The 21,100-nt window shown below is 45.1% G+C and overlaps 2 pseudogenes; one reads left to right on the forward strand and one right to left on the reverse strand.

Annotated features, from left to right (window-relative positions):
* Positions 1–1,875: 1,875 nt before the first annotated feature.
* Positions 1,876–3,636, reverse strand: LOC103295596 (nuclear prelamin A recognition factor-like; annotated as a pseudogene).
* A 7,172-nt stretch (positions 3,637–10,808) lies between these two features.
* LOC129150048 (TP53-regulated inhibitor of apoptosis 1-like) lies at positions 10,809–11,039 on the forward strand (annotated as a pseudogene).
* Positions 11,040–21,100: the final 10,061 nt, after the last annotated feature.

Raw genomic sequence — 21,100 nt, forward strand, 5'->3', positions numbered from 1 at the left:
ATTTATTTATTCACTAAATAAATGAATGAATGTTTATTTATTTATTCATCAGTTTATTTATTCATTAAAAATGTATTATTTTACCTTTATATTCCAACACCTAGCAACTTGCTTAGCACATAATAAAATATGCACAAATATTTGTTAAATGAATGAATAAATAAACAAATCTCCTATGAGCAGGCATAGTCTATTCAGCCAGGAAGACAAGTATCAAGAAGAGAATTGTCTGGAAGGTTTGTTATTTTATTTATTAACTAGCTTTCCCGTTGCAGGAAAATTCCTGCAATGGGATTTCCTGCTGCACTCTACCCCGCCTCTGCCCCGCCCTTGCCGCCCGCCTCGCCTTCTCCTCCGGCCCGCCCGCGTTTCCCTTCGCCCCGGCCCCGCCTCTGCCCCGCCCTTGCCGCCCGCCTCGCCTTCTCCTCCAGCCCGCCCGCGTTTCCCTTCGCCCCGGCCCCGCCTCCGCCCCGCCCTTGCTGCCGGCCACGCCTTCTCCTCCAGCCTGCCCGCGTTTCCCTTCGCCCCGGCCCCGCCTCCGCCCCGCCTTTGCCGCCCGCCTCGCCTTCTCCTCCAGCCCGCCCGCGTTTCCCTTCGCCCCGGCCCCGCCTCCGCCCCGCCCTTGCCGCCGGCCCCGCCTTCTCCTCCAGCCTGCCCGCGTTTCCCTTCGCCCCGGCCCCGCCTCCGCCCCGCCTTTGCCGCCCGCCTCGCCTTCTCCTCCAGCCCGCCTTCGTTTCCCTTCGGCCCCGGCCCCACCTCCGCTCCGCCCTTGCTGCCGGCCCCGCCTTCTCCTCCAGCCCGCCTTCGTTTCCCTTCGCCCACGGCCCTGACTTCGCTCCTCCCTTCTCCTCCCCCCGCCCCCCTGGCTTGCTTGCTTCTTCGAAGCTTTACTCCCCTTTGCAGCTCTTGGCTTCTTTCGACACTGTCTTGATATGCAAATTAGCCGCCATCTTTGTTGGGGCAATTTGCATGCTTGTCCTGATTGGTTGGTGGGCGTGGCTTGGCTGGTGGGCGTGGCTTAGGTGTAGCGAAGGTGTGGTCAATTTGCATATTTGTCTATTATTAGATTAGACTAGAAGCCCAGTGCACAAAATTCATGCACTGGAGGGGGGACTCTTAGCCAGCCTGCACCCTCTCAAAGTCCAGGACCCCTCAGGGGATGTCCACCTACCAGCTTAGACCCATTTCACATGAGGAACAGGCCTAAGCCAACAGGTGGAAATCCCTCTCACAGTCCGGAACCCCTCACTCCTTACTGCCCACTTGCACACTGCGCCTTACCACTCGATTTGCTGCTCCTTAGGGATGACATGGAGGCAGGAGAGTCACCTGCCACCACCACTTCGCTCGCCAGCCGTGAGCCCTATCTTTCTGTGTAGTTGTCTGTGGGTCAATTGCTCTCTTCCTTCTCATTTAGGGCGAGCAGCATGTGAGGGCAGAGGGCGCTGACCTGGAATGCAGAGGGATGCCCTGAGCTGAGGGGAGTGGCCAGGCCCATGGGGTGAGAGGTGAACACAGAAGATGCTATCTCACCCAATTGTGGGGCGGGCTGGCCAGCCTTCATCTGCCTGACCCCACCCAGGAAGGGACCGAGCTGGGTGTCCGCCTCTCCATTCTCCATCCTTCCATCTGTGACACCTGTCACCCTTGCCAGGCCTCCCCCAAAGTGCGTTCAGCTCAATCCCTGAATGTAAAAGGTCATGGGGGGCGGTGGGAGGCTCTACTCCAGTGCCCCCTGATTCCCAGTGACAGGAACTGGTCGAAAGGACCTGATCTCAGGATGGTGGCTACAGCTGCAGAACATAGATCTGTTTTAAGAAAAGTTAGGAATGCAAATATTTGTATGAGCCCCTATTCCAAAAGGTGGCAGTTTATTCACATGGTGGCAAAGATGCCTTCAAGAGTAACATAAGTGGGTAAGTCAGGGCCAAGCAGGGCCATTTCCACACCCAATCTCTCTGAGGCAGATGGACAGAACCAAGTCTCAGCTCTTCGCAGGACACTTCCAGGGCTTTTTAAGTGTAAAGGACAGTAGTCTGTCTCCATTCTTGCTCTTTGGGATTTTTTCATCATCAGATAAAAGGATACGTACATTGGGGCAATCCTCTCGAGACACAATATTTCAGTTGCACCCATGTGACAACCGCACCCCTCAGAGTGAGGGAGCCGACAGATGGGGTGCATGGAATTCTGAAAACCAAAGCGATGACAGAGATGCTAAACCTTTCCTTCACGCATCTGACACCCCTCCTCAGGCGGCCTGCAGGCCAGGTGTCTGCTGGACCTTTACCACTTGATGTCCTGGCAGGTTGCCCTGGGTCCTGATAGGTGGTGTGCAGGGCCTCCTGGGTCCAGGGGGAGTCATCCCCCACCCACCCCAGCCACTCTTGGTATAGCTCCTGCACATGGGCACTGGTCTCTGGGGGCCACAACAGCATGGCAGTGTAGATGCCTTCCATCTGTCACAGCAGTGCCCTGTCTGCACACCCGTCCTTGCCTGTGCCTGGCTCCTGCCACTTAGGCATCCCTGGCGCAGGCCAGGACTTCCACGAAGTGGCAGGGGAACTTGCCCCTCTACAGCTTCAGGACCACTTCTGGATGTTCCAAAAGCCATAAGCAGCCTCAAACCATAGCAGAGCCTCTTCATCACTTTCAAGGGTGACCTCCTGGAAGTCTTTCTTCCTCAGGGTGTGGTAGGTGAGCACCCTCACGTCCTCATTGAACAGCTCCTTGGCCATGTGCCTGAAGATGTGAGCCAGGTACCGTCGGAGCTGGCACCCTCATGGAGCCTCACCTCCTCCTCCTTCATGTCTCCAAACAGAGTGTCCACGGCAGAAGCATTCGAGGCGAGGTCACTTTGCTCCATTATCTGGACAATTTCACCTGAGGTTAACATGCAGTCAGCACCCTGGGAACTATGTAAAGCTGTGGGAACATCTTCTCTAAGGGCTTCCAGTTTCTTGTCAGAACACAGGGCCACAATGATGTGGAAAATCTTGTCTGGGGACAGGTTCTGCCATCTGGTGAAGTAATCCTTCACCAGAGAGCCCATGACCTGCTGGGGAGACTTGGCCGTGCAGAGGTGGGGGTGATGGGGTGACCCAGCACATGCTCTGCATATCAGATCCAACCGGGGCAGGCGGAGGTCAGCATGGGTAGCCGGGGTTCTTCCTCACGATGCACAAATTCCTTCTGACTCTCCAGAATGCTGAAGTCCGCAGCTATCTTCATGTCAAAGACAATGCGCCCCTAGGCTTTTGAGGAAGCCACAGAGCCTTCTGGAGGCATCAGTGACACTGAGGCTGAATTAAGCAGCAAAATAAAGCAGAGACTAAGGACACACAGACACTGCCAGCACCTTGTGCTGTGAGGTATCACATTCCTTATTAAGGTTCAGAACACAGAAGAAGTCCTAGGTGTTCTGTTGAGAAACTTGGACTCCTTCCTCTGTGGTCACACAACTGTCACACAGGCAGTCTCTCAGAAATATCTTGGCATTGGCTAACTTATGGAATTCTCCCTCCTCTCTGTTCTCCTGAGCCAGACTCTGGACATTGACTGCAGCATTCTCTTGGTCATCAGTTTTTGGTGTTTGTTTTTACTACATTCCTTCCATGTGCAGTGCTCACAATTCATCTGGAGTAGGGCGGGCGGAGGAAGTGACCTGGAGGAAGCACGGGGAGGGCAGTCACCACTGGTCATCCCTGGTGCTGCAGGCAGTATCCTTTCTTCCTTGTGGATTGTCTAGGGAGGGGAAGCAGCCACAGTGCCTGAGGCCGAGTTCCAGGAGGCCGGTAGCACTGTTGGGATCGTGTGGGTGGCGCTGGTCCATTGCTGCCTGGCCTTTCCTCTGGAGATTGAACCGTAGGACTACTAAGGGAGCCAGTTCCCAGTTCTGCCCCGCCTCCACTACCTATTGATTGGAGTCTTGAGGCCCAGGAGGAGGGACCAAGTGGTTTGCCTTCCACCCGTCTGCTCACCAGTTGCTGCTGCCACGGATTCATCAGAGCCTGAGGGACCCTGGTTCTCCCATTATCCTTCCCCTGATCAATGGAGCCTGCTTGTTTGGTGTCCATCCGGTCGTTTAGGTCATGATGGCCCTTGGCTTTTTATCTATTAGAATAATTGAGTAATGGGGCCCAAAACTATCATATTTTCTGGCATATAAGATGACTTTTTAACCCAGGAAAATCTTCTATACTCCCAGTCGTCTTATACGCCGGAAAATACGGTAACTTCAAGAAGTAATCATTAAGAATCCAAAATGGTGGAGAAGTATGTGGAAGCTGACACTCTCCCAGCTGGAAATACAACTAAAATATAGAAAACCATCCTGAATAATCAACTGAAGACTAGCTGGAGAGAATCCTGATAACCAAGGATGAAAAGAGGAGACTGCGTTGAGACTGATAGGAAGTGCAGAGGTGGGAAAGGGCTGTTTGGGCTCCCACAGATAGCAACTGAAGGTCCAAAGAGATATCTCAGCTTGGGGGATTCCCACTGAGGATTCTGGGGTCTAAACCAAAAACTGAGTTTCCTAGACCAGAGAACCAGAACTGAGAAAGGTGCCCCCATAACATCTGGCTGTGAAAAGCAGTAGGGTTGCTTTCTGCCAAGGTGAGATGGCTAGAAATGCAGGCAAACTCTTAATGAGCCAATGCATAAAATTTTGTGTGCAGCCACTCACCTTTGGCTCCAGCAAGGTGGGTGGGCAGAGTGGACTAGAGCTGTGTGAACAGAATTGAAGGTGGGAGCTCTAAGGTTAGAATTCGGAAGGCAGCCACCCTGGTTTCCTGTGCTGAGTCATTGCCTCATACTGCAGAGAATATCTTTCTCTGACAGATTTCTAACATCCAGGCAGCTTTTACCTTGGTGGAGGGGGAGAAGCAATTGCCCCACCCTTTTGGAAAATCTCTTGCCCTACCATTTGCTCAAAAGCCTGAGGCTAATCAAGACTGAATAACAATCAGATTGCAGGCAGAGGCAGATCTCCAGAGGCTTTGAGTCTTTGCCTGATGTCCTTCTGAGCCCAAGGCTAGAAAAAGCAGACCTGGGTGTATATCTTGGTGCTTTCAGAAAGCACCAAAAAGCACCAAACCCCAGCAGAGGGAGCCACAAGCTGTGGATTGCTGATAGCTCCAAAAAAGGGACTCAGGGCCAGTCACAAACTGCATCTAATATTATCCTGCACTAGAGATTGGGAGTCATAGCAGATGTATCTAATTCATAGACACAAACCCAAATAAGTAGCCAAAATAGGGAGACAAAAAAAGCTCAAAATGAAAGAACAAGAGAATTATCCAGAAGAAGAGCTAAATGAAATGGAGATAAGAAATTTATCAGACATAGAGTTCATAATAATGATGGCAAGGTTGCTCAACAGCATCAGAAAAGATAGAGTAACCATGAAAAAAGACCAGTTGGAAATGAAGATTGGCATAGCACTAATAAAGAAACATTGGAAGGAATAAAAAGCAGATTAGGGAAAGCCGAGGATTGGATCAGTCAATTAAAAGACAGGAAAATCATTCAATCAGAGAAGCAAAAATAAAAAAAACAATTAAAAAATAAGAGGACAGCATAACTGAGCTAAATCATGAAACTTAATATTTGCGTTTCATAGGAGTTCCAGAAGGTGAAGAAAATGAGCAAGGGATAGAGAATGTGTTTGAAGAAACAATGGCAGAAAATTCCTCTAACCTGGTAAAGGGAAAAGTCATACAAGTTCAGGAGGCACAGAGAACCCCAAGCAAGAAAAACCCAAACAGGCCCACACCCAAACACATCATAATTTAAAAGCCAAAAATTAAAGTCAAAGAGAGAATCTAAAAGGCAGCAAGAGAAAAACAATTTGTTAACTACAAAAGAGCTCCCATTAGGCTGTCAGCTGATTTCTCATCTGAAAGTCTACAGGACAGAAGGGAATGGCATGAAATATTCAAGGTAATGAAAAGCAAGGATCTGAAACTAAGACTACTCTATCCAGCAAGACTATCACTTAAAATAGATAGTGAAATAAAAAGGCTAAAAGAATTTATCACCACTAGGGGAAAAAAAAAAAGCTAAAGGAGTTTATCACCACCAAACCAGCACTGCAAGAAATGTTAAAGGTACTGTTGTAATTAGAAAAAGAAATATATATATTATTTACATATATATATATATATATATATATATATATATATATATGTATATATATATATATATATATATATATATACACACACACTAGAGGGCCCGGTGCACAAAATTCATGCATGGAGGGGGGTTGTCCCTCAGCCCAGCCTGTACCCTCTCCAATATGGGACCCCTTGAGGGATGTCTGACTGCCCCTAAACGAGCAGTCGAACATCCCTCTCACAATACAGGACTGCTGGCTCCCAACTGCTTGCCTGCCTGCCTTCCTGATTGCCCCTAACTGCTTCTGCCTGCCTGCCTGATCACCCCCTAACCACTCTGCTGCCAGCCTGTTTGCCCCCAACTTCCCTCCTCTGCCGGCCTGGTCACCCCTAACTGCCCTCTCCTGTAGGGTTGATCACCTCCAACTGCCCTCCCTTGCAGGCCGGGTGCCTCCCAACTGCCCTCCCTTGCAGGCCGGGTGCCTCCCAACTGCCCTCCCTTGCAAGCCTGGTCCCTCTCAACTGCCCTCCCTTGCAGGCCGGGTGCCTCCCAACTGCCCTCTCCTGCTGGCCATCTTGTGGTGGCCATCTTGTGTCCACATGGGGGCAGGATCTTTGACCACATGAGGGCAGCTATATTGTGTGTTGCAGTGATGATCAATCTGCATATTACTCTTTTATTAGATAGGATAGAGGCCTGGTACAGGGGTAGGGGCCAGCTGGTTTGCCCTGAAGGGCGTCCTGGATCAGGCAGGGTTTCCCTTGGGGTGTGGGGCGGCCTGAGCAAGGGGCCTGTGGTGGTTTGCAGGCCGGCCACGCCCCCTGGCGACCCAAACGGAGGCCCTGGTATCTGGAATTTATTTTCCTTCTGCAATTGAAACTTTGTAGCCTGGAGCGGAGCCAAGCCTGGGGCTCCCTCCAAGGCCGGCCGGCAGCCATTTGTGTTGGGGTTATAATTGAAACTTTGTTGCCTTAAGCAGGTGGGCCTGGCCAGGGTGTGCAGAAAGTTCTGCTTCCCCTGTTGCCAGCGGCAACCCTGGCCTGCTCTCTCAAGCTCCATTCTGCCGCCATTTGTTTGAATTTGTTTACCTTCTATAATTGAAACTTTGTAGCTTGAGTGGAGGCTTAGGCCTGGCTAGGGCAGGCGGAAAGCTTGGCTTCCTCTGTTACCTAGGAAACCTTGCTCTCTGTGGCTGTAGCCATCTTGGTTTGGGTTAATTTGCATACTCACTCTGATTGGATGATGGGTGTGGCTTGTGGGCGTGGCTTGTGGGTGTGTCGGCGGTATGGTCAATTTGCATATTTGTCTATTATTAGAGAGGATATATATATATATATATATATATATATATAGAGAGAGAGAGAGAGAGAGAGAGAGATAGGCATACAGAATAAAAATGGCAATAAATAATTACTTATATCAATAATAACCTTAAGTGTAAATAGATTATTACCACCTAACCAGCATTGCAAATTTCATATCTGACAAAATAGATTTCAAAATATAAGCTACAAAAGATATAAAGAAGATTAACATACAATACTAAAGAGATTATTCCAAGAAGATATAACCCTGGTGAACATATATGCACCTAATATAGGAATATATATATATTCCTATATATATATTTTATATATATATAAAATCCTGGAGGACTGTAAGGGAAAGATAGACAGCAATACAGTCCTAGAAAGGGACTTTAAAACCCCACTGACATCACTAGATAGATGTTACAGACAAAAAAATTAACAAGTAGAGGTTAGGAGACAAAATGGCAGCCTAATAGGCAGACATGTCCTGAACCTTATCCCGGAGCAGATAGAAGGAGCAACCAAATTGAATAATATCCACCTGGAATTGGCGAAGTAGACACAGCTGGAGAGACAATTCACAGCCAGGAAGGGCAGAGGACACCTGGAGAATGGTAAAATCAGGGATCTGGGCTGCAGAGAGTTGTGAGACCTCTGAGCCCAGAGGGCCAGAAGGAAGCTGCACAGCACCAAGGCCACATTCCTTGGGGACAGGCATAAAATCAAAAGACATAGGGTAGCTGAATGGATACAAAAACATGACTCCATCATATGCTGTCTATAAGAGACCCACGTCAGAACAAAAGACACACAGGATGAGTATTTTCTGTGCAAATGGAAATGAAACAAAAAAAAAAAAAAAAAAAAGCTGGGGTAGCAATACTCATACCTGACAAAATAGACTTCAATAAAAGTCACTACATAATACTAAAGGGATCAATCCAACAAGAGGATATAACCCGGATAAACATATATGCACCCAAATATAGGAGTACCTAAATATGTGTGTGTGTGTGTGTGTGTGTGTGTGTGTGTGTGTGTGTAGAGAAACTTCTGCAGAACCTTAAGGGAGAGATCAACAGCAATACAGTCATAACAGGGGATTTTAGCACCCTACTGACTTCACTTGATAGATCTTCTGGACAAACAATTAACAAGGCAACAGTAACTCTCAATGACACACTGGGTCAGATGGATTTAATTGCAATGTATAGAACAAAATACTATGAATAACTATATGCCAACAAGCTGGACAATGTGGATGAAATGGACAAATACCTAGAAAAAATACAATCTTCCAAAATTGAATCATAAAGAATCAGAAAACCTGATAGACAAATAACAACTGATGAAATAGAAGCAATAATCAAAAAACTCCCCGCAAACAAAACCCCTGGTCTGGGTGGCTTCACAGGGGAGTTTTACCAAACATTCAAAGAAGAACTAAGACCTATCCTCCTCAAGCTATTCTAAAAATCCAAGAGCAAGGAACACTTCCAACCCCTTTTTATGAGTCCAGCATTATCCTAATTCCCAAACAAAATAAACACACTACAAAGAAAGAGAATTCGAGGCCTATATCCCTGATGAACATAGATGCTAAAATCCTCAACAAAATATTATCAAATTACATTCAGCAACATATTAAAAAGATCTTACCCCATTACCCAGTGAGATTTATTCCAGAGATGCAAGACTAATACAATATTCACAAATCAGTAAATGTGATACATTACATAAACAAATTGAAAAATAAAAACCACATGATCATATCAACAGATGCAGAGAAAATTCAACCATTTTTGATGAAAAAATCTCAGAAAAATGGGAATAGAGGAATCAAATCTCAACATAATAAAGGCTATATATGACAAATCTACAGCCAACATTATACCCAATGGGCAAAAATTAAAACCATTTTTCCTAAGAACAGGGATGCCCACTTTCACCATTCTTATTCAACATAGCACTGGAAGTCCTAGCCATAGCGATCAGACAAGAAGAAGAAATAAAGGCATCCAAATTGGAAAGGAGGAAGTAAAACTGTCATTATTTGCAGATGACATAGAAAAGACTTCACCAAAAACTACTATATTTAATAAACGAATTTGGCAATGTAGCAGTATACAAAATTAATACCCAGAAATTGATGGAATTTTTATACACAAATAATGAGCTCTCAGAAAGAGAAACTGAACAATCAATCCCATTTACCATTGAAACAAAAAAATTAAGATACTTTGGAATAAACTTAACCGAGGAGGTAAAATACTTTAGTCAGAAAACTATAGGACAATGAAAAAAGAGATAGAGGAATATATAAACAAGTGAAAAAATATACCGTGTTCATGGATTGATGGAATTAACATCATTAAAATGTCCATACTACCCAAAGCAATCTATAGATTCAATGCAATCCCTATTAAAATACCAGTAGCATATTTCACAGATCTAAAACAAATACTTCCAAAAATTTACATGGAACTAAAAAAGACCCAGAATAGTCACAACAATCTTAAGAAAGAGGAACAAAGTTGGAGGGATCGCAATCCCAGATATCAAGTTATACTACAAACCACTGTAATCAAAACAGCCTGGTACTGGCACAAGAACAGACATATAGATCAATGGAACAGAACAGAGATCCCAGAAATTGGCCCAGGCCATTGTGCTCAATTAATATTTGACAATGGAGGCAAGAGCATACAATGGAGCCAAGACCATCTCTTCAATAAATGATGTTGGGAAAATTGGACAGATACATGCAAAAAAATGAAACTGGACCACCAACTTACACCATACACAAGTATAAACTCAAAATGGATAAAAACCTTAAATATATGTCGTAAAACCATTAAAATCCTAGAAGAAACCATAGGCTGCATAACCTCAGACATCTCTCATAGCAATCTCTTTGTAGCTACATCTCCTAGGGCCGTGGTCGGCAAACTGCGGCTCGCGAGCCACATGTGGCTCTTTGGCCCCTTGAGGTGGCTCTTCCACAAAATACCACGGCCTGGGCGAGTCTATTTTGAAGAAGTGGCATTAGAAGAAGTTTAAGTTTAAAAAATTTGGCTCTCAAAAGAAATTTCAATCATTGTACTATTGATATTTGGCTCTGTTGACTAATGAGTTTGTCGACCACTGTCCTAGGGCAATGGAAACTAAGGAGAAAACAAACAAATGGAATTACATAAAAATAAAAAGCTTCTGCATAGCAAAAGAAACTATCAGCAAAATAAAAAGGGAGCCCACTGTATGGGAGAACATATTTGGCAATGATACATTTGATAAAAGGTTAATATCCAAAATATGTAAAGCACTCATAGAACTCAACAAAAGGAAGACAAACAATCCAGTTAAAAGGTGGGAAAAGGGATGAGCAGCACAGGGGAGGGATGCACCGACATGTAGCGCGAGTATGATCAGTGTTTTAATCACTGGCTTGCCGAGAATTTCCTCAAGGGGGACAGCTCTGGGGACCTGTGCACTGACCTCTTCAAGCGTTACCAGCAGTGCATCCAGAAAGCAATAAAGGAGAAGGAGATTCCCATTGAAGGACTGGAGTTCATGGGCCATGGCAGAGATAAGCCTGAAAGCTCTTCTTGACCTTGACAGTCATCTTAAAAATAGACTCCTCAAATCAGGAAATTGGGGCCTCTGGATTCTGTCAAGGCTGTGAAGATAGCCATTAATTTAATGAGGACGTATTTTCCTCGTAGATGTTTTCCTCTCACTAGTAAAAGATGATGAACCATCACTTTTTACTTTGGGATGACTTCTCACTTGCTCTGACATCTTGCAGGAACTTGCTGTGCTAAAACTGAATGATTTCTTGGGATTATGGTTGCAATACTTCATCTGGGATCAGCTTTAAATATATCTTATACTTAAAGACTGATAAACTTGTGAGGATAATCATGGTTGCCTGACCACTTGAGTTTGCCTCAAAGGACATTAGATATACTGTACTGGGGTCATTGTTCATGGAAGCAACTGGTTAAGACCTCTTTTCTCTCAGGGATCTAATGCTCTGAAAAGGGATGCCAGCATGACTGTTTCAATCAATGCTTAGGAGCAGTTTTATTTTTATACTAGAGGCCCGGTGCACAAAAATTAGTGCATTGCGGGGGGGAGGGAAGGGGGTCCCCTCAGCCCGGCCTGCCCCCTCTCACAGTCCAGGAGCCCTCAGGGGATGTCCTACTGACAGCTTAGGCCCATTTCCCATGGGGAGCAGGCCTAAGCCGCAGTCTGACCTCCCTCTGCGGGAGGTGACCAGGCCAATCATGGAAGGTGCTGCCCCCATCACCCCGCTGGTGCTGCACTGCCAGCCACCATGGCTGCTGGCCCTCAGCCCTCGCTCCTTAGTGCTGGTCCCACCCCCCCTCCCCACTGGTGGGTGGGGAGCGATCTGGGGCCAGGCTGGCTGGGGGAGGGGTGTGGGAGGTTGAGGCACACCAGGTTGCACCCCGTCCAGCCTCTGCGGAGGTGTGGCGCTGGGAAGAGGCCTGCGTCACTGCCTCTGTGGCTGCCTTTGCAGAAGGGGCAGCACCGGACCCGGACCCCGGACCGTGCAGCCCCCTCTCCCACTGCCTCTGCGAAACGGGCCCCGGTGCTGGACCGGCCCGTGCTGCCGCCTCTCCCATGCCGCATCTGTGGAAGGGCCAGCGCAGAGGCCGCTCCCGGGCCACCTGTGCGAAAGGGGAGGTGGCGGATGCAGCGGCAGCGCCGCCTCTGCTCCTGTTCTTGTGGCGCCACCTCGCAGCCACAGTGGCTTTGTCCGGATGGACGTCCGGAAGACGTCTGGTCTAATTAGCATATTACCCTTTTATTAGTATACACGGATAGTAACTTAACTGTTAAGATTGCTCAATGGTGGACTGGGTTAGCAGAGAGGAAGTTTTAACAATTCCCTGCTTTAATAAAAGGTGTCAGATCCCAGGTTAAGATGTGAAAGCTTCAAGAATGTTAGAGCGAATACCATTTCAGAGTTCATAGAGTAGTTCAGTCATTAAGATCTTTGGAATATGCTATTGAGGAAGATCCTAAATTGCAAAGGTTTGCTGCTATGGCCAGCTTTCAACATAAGTCAATGAATTAAGTCAACCTGTATATCATGAAAATGCCAAAATACGGTATCTGGTTAGGGGAGAAAGGAATTTGCTTTATTTGCCTTGTTTAGCCACCCTTCTCTGTAATATCTATAATCATGAAGATGGAATAAATTGTAACATTTAGTTTCTATAAAAAAGTAATAAGTGAGCCCTGACTGGTTTGGCTCAGTGGATAGAGCGTCGGCCTGCGGACTAAAGGGTCCCAGGTTCGATTCTGGTTAAGGGCACATGCCTGGGTCATGGGCTCGATCCCCAGTAGGGGGCGTGCAGGAGGCAGCCGATCCATGATTCTCTCTCATCAATGATGTTTCTCTCTTCCTCTCTCCCTCCCTCTCCCTTCCTCTCTGAAATCAATAAAAAATATATTTTTTTAAAAAGTGGGCAAAAGACCTATATAGGCACTTCTCTAGAGTGGACATACAGATGGCCAAGAGACATGAAAAAATGCTCAGTTACTGATCATAAGAGAGATCCAAATTAAAATGACAATGAGGTATCACCTCACACCTGTCAGAATGGCTACCATCAACAAATCTACAAATGACAAGTGCTAGCAAGGATGTGGAGAAAAGGGAACCCTCCTTCACTGCTGGTGGGAATGCAGACTGGTGCAGCCATTATGGGAAAGAGTATTTAGTTTCCTCAAAAAATTAAATATGGAACTGCCATTTGATGTAGTGATCCCACTTCTAGGAATATATCCTAAGAAACTCAAAACACCAATCAGAAAGAATGTATGCACCTCTATGTTCTTAGTAGCGCAATTTACAATAGCTAAGATCTCCAGACCAAGTGCCCATTAGTAGATGAGTGGATAAAACAACAACAACAACAACAACAAACAAGATGGTACATTTACACCATGGAATACTATGCTGCAGTAAAAAAGAAGGATCTCATACCCTTTGAGACAGCATGGAAAGACTGTATTATGCTAAGAGAACTAAGCCAGTCAAAGAAAGAGAAGTATCACATGATCTCACTCATATGTGGAATCTAATGCACAAAATAATCGAATGAACAAAAAAATAGATCCAGATACAAAGAAGCATGGAACAGACTGTCAAATCTAGGAGGGAAGATGGGGGTGGGTGGTTGGGTGGGAAGAGGTCAACCAAAGAACGTGTATGGATGTATGCATAACCCATGGACACAGACAATAGGGTGGTGAAGGACTTGGGTGGGGATTGCCTGGAAGGGCTCAATGGGGCAAAAAGGGAACATATGTAATGCTTTCAACAATAAAGATTAAAAAAAGAAGTAATCACTAATGTATTATTTTTGTTGTTGTTATTTTTGTTTGTTTTTTTCCTTTTTTTTTTTTTAAATATATTTTATTGATTTTTTACAGAGAGGAAGAGAGAGGGACAGAGAGCCAGAAACATCGATGAGAGAGAAACATCGATCAGCCGCCTCCTGCACACCCCCTACCGGGGATGTGCCCGCAACCAAGGTACATGCCTTGACCGAAATCGAACCCGGGACCCTTGAGTCCGCAGGCCGATGCTCTATCCACTGAGCCAAACCGGTTTCGGCGTTTTTTTTTTTTTTTTTTTTTTTTTTTTTAAAATATGTTTTATTGATTTTTTTACAGAGAGGAAGGGAGAGGGATAGAGAGTCAGAAACATCGATGGGAGAGAAACATCGATCAGCTGCCTCCTGCACACCCCCTACTGGGGATGTGCCTGCAACCAAAGTACATGCCCTTGACCGGAATTGAACCTGGGACCCTTGAGTCTGCAGGCCGACGCTCTATCCACTGAGCCAAACCGGCTAGGGATTGTTTGTTTTTTAAACCCAAATTTGGAGTTTAGAAAATAAACCAATACTCGTATTTATGCAAAAAAAATTTTATATATTTAATTTTATTAGAGAACAAAAATATGCCTTCAACTGTAGGTTACCTTCAACTGTGACCTCTGCATTTGTACTTGCTCATTTCTTAATCAAGAAAAGTGAATTCTGGCGCCCTCTTGTGGACTTTCATTTTTAAAATAAATGCGATAAAGAATTTTGTTATCCTAGGAAATTTTATGCATTAAATAGCACCTAGCTTCTCTCGGGAATAAGATTGTTTCCTGGAGACTTTTTTTTTTTAATGTTAGACATGTCTCTCAACAACTTCAAATCAGAATGTTCCACCTGCCAAAGATGTGGTCAGGCGGGTTCTGATTTTTCTGTTAGCAGCCAGGGCAGGTGCTTTGAGGTCCTATGGAGCTGCTCTAAAGAAAGAGAATAAGCTTAAATAAGATAAAAAAAATTAAAACCCTCTTCTAATTCCACAGACCTGGCAGTTCAATTCCACATGTCATATAAGTTCTTTCATGATCTAGCACTTGTGTAACTCTTAGTCTCTCTTCGCTCATGCATTCCTCATCCCCGTGCCTGTCTGACTCCCAGAGGACCTGGTGCACAACTACTTCAGGGTCATTTTCTTGTAAAAACATTTTCTGGGTTAAAAAAAAAAAAGTCTGTTTCTTCTTGGTGCCCCTCCCCCTTCCCACAGTCTTCTAGAATGGCAGACAACTGTTTTATTGTGCTATGTATTTATCTAAGTTCTTTTTTCCTCCGTTTCTTTTATTTCAAGAAAAATGATTTAAAATATAATAATGTGACATGCAGTAAACCTTCATATTTCAAGAAAAAGGATCTTAAATATAATAATGTGACATACAATAAACATTAATCTATACTAATATTAGCCTTGGACCGTCACTACCAGACGGAAGACTGGTCACCAAGCGGGGACCCCGCCTGGATCGGGGGCGTGGCCAGGCATGGGACAGCGGAGGCCGGGCGGCAGCGGCCCGAGCCGTGTGGCCGGGCGGCCTGGGGCCGTGCAGATGGACGGGCCATGGTGGCCAGGCTGCGCGGAGGGCCGCAGAGGTGCGGAGCTGGTAGGGCAGTGGCCACAGGGTCAGCCAGGAGGGGTTGCCAGGTAGGCCCCAGGTCCTCGGGCACCGCCGGGGGAGCGTGGCCGTCCAGAGTGGGAGAAAAAGCCCTTCTTTCCGGAAGAACCGGATGGTTTAAATGCACATAGAGAAACTGTGGCGGTACCAGCATGGCCATGTCGGTTCCCCGAGCCGCCTGTCGGTGCCCGATCGCAGGCTTCACTGTGGGGTGTAGGTCTGGACGTGGGCCAGGACAAGGCCTTGGCAGCCGGACTCACCCCCTGCATCGCCTCAGCGTCACGACGTCACCGCAAGTGGCCATCGCTGCTGGTCTGTGGGCCCGGTGAGCCGGCCGTGCGTGCTCGGGGCAGCGCGCTCTGTGTTTCCGTGGAAAGGACACCGTATGTGACGGGTGCTGCTGATTCCTCAAGGGTGAAATGGGGTGGGGCAGCCTGACCTTGCTTAGGATGCGATCTTTTCTCCGATTTTACTGCACAGTCTTCTCGGGCTCAGGGAACCGGCAGCCACTGGAGCGCCAGCTTGGCCATCCCACCCAGCCAGACGCCACCAGGAAGCACAGAAATGCCAAAGCCCCAACGGAACCCGTCGTGAAACAGACCCCAGTTCATGTGCTGGAGCAGAAACAAGAAAACAGTGGCACCTGTTGGACCTCAGCGGGGACTGTGCCCGCGGGTCTGTCTGCAGGGTTCCTGCACCCTGGCCGTGGCCCAATGGCCGAGGAAGCTCTGCAAGCCTTGATCCTGGAGTTACAGATCTTAGCAAGTAGGCAGGTGCACAAAGGTGGAGTCAAAAAGAGCAAGGTTAGACTGTGTGTGAGTGTGTGCATTTATACACATACATGCCCATTTCCACCAGTCTTTTTCTGAGCTGTTTGCGAGCATGCTCTACACATGACAGGATGCCCGGATCCACCCCTGTGTGTTTCCCAAAAGCAGACACTCCCACATAACAATTCTCCATCCAACCACGAGAGGAAATCTCCATTCACACGGTATTAAGGTTCAATCCACAGACCCCATTTGAATTCTGACAACTGTGTCAACAATGTTCCCCACTCCCCACCCCCAGGATCCCATCCACCTAGGACGGGTCCTCTGTCATTCCTGTCCCTGACAGTTTTTCAGTTTTAATTAAAAATCATAGACTTTTGACCTAAAAAAATAATTAAATAAAGAAAGATCTGCTGGCACTCCAAGGCGCCTCCTGGCACTGGCCGCCCCGCCCCCACCCCTACCCTGCGTGGAGCCCCTGGCTGAGCGGCTGCGGTGGGTGTGGGCCGTGTGGCCCCAGACCCCAGGCCCTGTGGGGGTGGAGAGGTTGGCGCCTCAGCCATTTAACTTTGCTGGGGAGTCCAAATTGGACTGAATGGACTGCAGCTGGTGGTGCTGGCCAGGTTAAGCTCCAGGAAGATGTTTTGTAAGAAGAGTGGGCAAGCCTGTTCTCCCAGTAGAGTTCTGATCGCTGAGAAGGATGTGAAGGGAGGCCTCCAGAAGTCTCACATGTTGTATGACCGAGCAGGAGAAGAGCACTACAACTGCATCTCTGCTCCTCATAAGTCGATGTGGGGCTCAGAGTGTGCACCTCAGGTAACTGGGGAGGCTGAGCCACTGGGCCCTATAGGACACCTAGCACACAAAGCCACTCTATCAACTCAGGGAAGCAGCAAAAATGCGGAGACAAAGAAACAGATCACAAATGAAAGAAATGGAGGAAAGCAAACTACTGGAAATAGAGTTCAAAACCACGGTTATAAAGTTTTTCAAGAATTTCCTAGAAAAGGCTGATAAATTTAGCAAGACTCTCTAGGATATGAAAAAGGATCAACTAGAAATTAAACATACACTGACTGAAATAAAAAATATTATACAGAGACCTAATAGCAGACTAGAGGAATGCAAGAATCAAGTCAAATATTTGAAATACAAAGAAGCAAAAAACACTCAACTGAAAAAGCAAAAAGAAAAAAGAATCCAAAAATTTGAATAGTGTAAGTAGCCTCTGGGACAACTTCAAGCGTACCAACATCAGAATTATGGGGGTGCCAGAAGAGAGAGAACAAGATACTGAAAACCTATTCAAAGAAATAATGACTGAAAACTTCCCCCACCTGGTGAAAGAGAAGAGAGAGGTATGTATGGACTTGGAGCAGGGGATTGGAAATTAGATATATAAGTAGGGTAAAATTTTAACAGGGGGTAAAAAGAAGGAATAGGGAAAATCTAAAGCAGGAATAGGGTAAGAGAAATAGGACAACAAAAGGGGAAAAGTGAGGAAGAGAGTGTTGGCATAAAGATAAAGTTGAGACAGAGTAAAATGATGCTAAAGGAAAGATGAAAATAGAATGTAGAACACTAATCCCAATGTAAAATAAAGAGAAAATAAAATGACACTTTTAGAAAAAAATGTAAAATAGTAGTAGTAATAATACTGATTGAAAATAAAAATGTAATAATTAAAAAGGTAAAATCAAGTGAGGAAAAAAAATTAGTTTCTTAAGTAAAAGATGAAAAAATTAAAAATAAAAAAGTGCCATAGTGAAGGTCATTCACTTCCTCTACTGTTCTGTTTGGCACGCCTGTTTCCTAGTCAGGACAGTATTGAAGTTCCCTGAGTTTCACTGCTCCTCAATGTTGTAAGCCAGTCCTGATTTTTAAGCAGGCAGTATGTCTTTATTTCTTATATTCCTTTATTTGTGTTTACACAAGAGTCAATTTGTGATTCAACCCCTGGGTGGTAGTGTTTCTGGATTGACCTCCGGGTCTATAGGTCCTCTCTAGCTAGTGTTTAGATTTTGTTTTCCCTGTGGCACTTAATACCGGTTTGGGGGAGTGGGTTGCCCCAGAGCTGGTTCTCTGATGGTTATTCCCTGCTCTGATCCCCAGGTTCCAGAAAAACAACTTTCCCCTGCAGTCTCTTAGAGTGTCCCCAATTGGATGATCCTATGTATTGGGCTTAGTAATTAGAAGCAAGGATTTAAAGAGGAAAAAAAAATGAGCCAGAGTAAGTGTGCAAACTCCAGGGCTGTGCACAAGAATGTGCAGTCTTTTTTTCCCCTTGGGTCTAAGCAGCCAGCACACTTTTAAAAATTTTAGGCTGTCCTTTTTCACCCAGATCAAAATGGGTTGCTTTTTAGAGTTCCCTTCTGTTAGCAGCACTGAGGACCCCCTTCCACATTCACGGATCACGCCAGCCCCACACACTCTCCCTTTGTTTTCTCACTCACACACTATCTTACCGTCTGCCTTCCTATCGTCAGCCATCTTCCTTCCCTCCATTCTTCCTCATGTCCCATTTCTAAGGTTCAGAGGCTCAAGACAAGAAACTATTTATTTATTTATTTATTTATTTTTTATTTATTTATTTTAAAATGTTATTGTTCAAAGTATTATGAAAGTTCCCCTCCCCCCACTTCCAATTGACCCCCCTTTCATCCCACTCCTTGTCTCAGGCCTTCCCAGCACTAATGTTTATCCATGGGCTATGCATATCCTAATATATCAAAAGCCAGGGTCTCCATTTCCTAGTTGAATTTTTGTCTAGAAGATCTATCCATTGATGACAGTGGGGTGTTAAAAAACATTCTACTATGACTGTATTGATATTGATCTCTCCCTTAATGTCTACCAAGATTTGCTTTATATATTCAGGTCCTCGTATATTGGGTGCATAAATGTTTAACAGGGTTATAGCCTCTTGTTTGATCATTCCTTTTAGTATTATGTAGTGATATTCTTTGTCTCCTGTTTTTGCCTTTGTTTTGAAGTAATTTTGTCAGATATAAATACTGCTATCCCAGCTTTGTTGTTTGTTTGTTTTTATTTGCATGGAATGTTTTCCCATCCCTCACTTTCTGTCTGTGTCTATCTTTTGTTCTGAAGTACATCTCTTGTAGACAGAATAATGTCTGGGTCACGTTTTTTATTGATTCAGCTACCCTATGTTCTTTGATTGGAGCATTTCATCCATTTATACTTAAGGTTTTTATTGATAGGTACTTATTTATTGCCATTTTATTATTTATTCCTATGTTCTCTCACTCAAAATTTTTTTCTTAAAGCAGGTCTTTTAACATTTCTTACAATACTAATTTGGTAGTAGTGAAAAGAAATGCTTTAGCTTTTTTATTATTTGGGAAGCTCCTTATTTTTCCTTTAATTTTAAATGATAGCCTTGCTGGATGGAGTAGTCTTGGTTTTATGTCCTTGCTTCTCATCAGTTTGAATATTTTGCTTCTCAACAGTTTGAATATTACATGCCAATCCATTGTGGCCAGCAGTGTCTGTTGAGAAATCAGCTGGTAGCCTATGGGAGCGCCCTTGTAGGTAACTGTTTTTTTCTTGCTGCTTTTAAGACTCTCTCATTATCTTTTACCATTTGCATTTTAATTATGATATGTCTTTGTGTGGGCCTCTTTGGGTTCATCTTGATTGGAAGCCTCTGTGCTTCCTGAACTTGTGTGACTTTTTTCTTCACCAAGTTAGGAAATTTTTCAGCTACTATTTCTTCAAACAGGTTCTCTATCCTTTTCTCACTCTCTTCTCCTTCTGGTACCCCATATGTTGTGGATGTTGTTATGCTTTATTTTATCCCAGAGATGTCTTCGACTTCCCTCATGTTTTAAAATTATCTTTTGTATTAGTTGGTCTGCTAGTGTGCTTACTGTTATCTTGTCCTCTAAATTGCTGATTCAATCCTCTGCTTCACCTAACCTGCTATTGATTCCTTCTAGTGTATTACTTATTTCAGATAATGTATTCTTCATTTCTGACTGGCTCTTTTATATGGTTTCTATGTCCTTTTTAATGCTTGCTATCTCTTTGTTTAAGGTCTCACTAGAAAATCCATTCTTTGCCTAAGGTCCATGTGTATCCTTATAACCATTTTTAAAAAGTCCTCACCCAATGATATGTTTTTATTAATTTTTGAAAGAATTGAAGGGAGAGAGAGAAACATTGATGTGAGAAAGAAAATCAATTGGTTGTTTCCCATACATGCCTGGCTGGGATCTAACCTGTAACATTTTGGTGCCCAGGATGATGACACTCCAACCAACTGAGCCACCTGGACAGGGCATAACCATTGTTTTAAACTCTGCATATGGTATTTTTGTCTATTACATTTCATTTAATTTTTTTCTGGGGATTTCTCTTGTTCTTACATTTGTGGCCTATTTCTTTGTCTCTGTGTATTATGTCGATCTGATATGACTCCCAAACTTCTTGTTATGGCTTTATGATGAAGGTGTTTTATTGGGTTCAGTAGCACAGTCTTTCAGATCACCTGAGCTCTGTGCTCCAGGAATAAATTTTGTGGGTTATGTGCATCTTCCTGGATACTTTTGAGTCTTGAATGATGTTGCAGTTGAGTCTTAACTGCTGTTGGCCCTTTTGTGGGTGGTGCTAACCCTTCAGCCTGGCTGACTATAAGGGTAAACCTCAATCACTATTTATGAGACACTGTGCAGAAGCTTCACCCTGAAGCAGAGTTGTTCCCAGCAAGATCTGGTGCCTGCCAGAATTTCCCTTTGGGTGTGCCGTTCATGTAGCTAGCTGGGTAAGGCTCTGGTGTGGTCTGAAGTCCAAGAGTGGTTGTGTTCGTTCTGGGTCCACTTGGGTGGAGTTCAGGTATAGGTCAATGTCAGACA

This window comes from Eptesicus fuscus, chromosome 8, assembly GCF_027574615.1.
Source record: "Eptesicus fuscus isolate TK198812 chromosome 8, DD_ASM_mEF_20220401, whole genome shotgun sequence".
NCBI classification, from domain to species: Eukaryota; Metazoa; Chordata; class Mammalia; order Chiroptera; family Vespertilionidae; genus Eptesicus; species Eptesicus fuscus.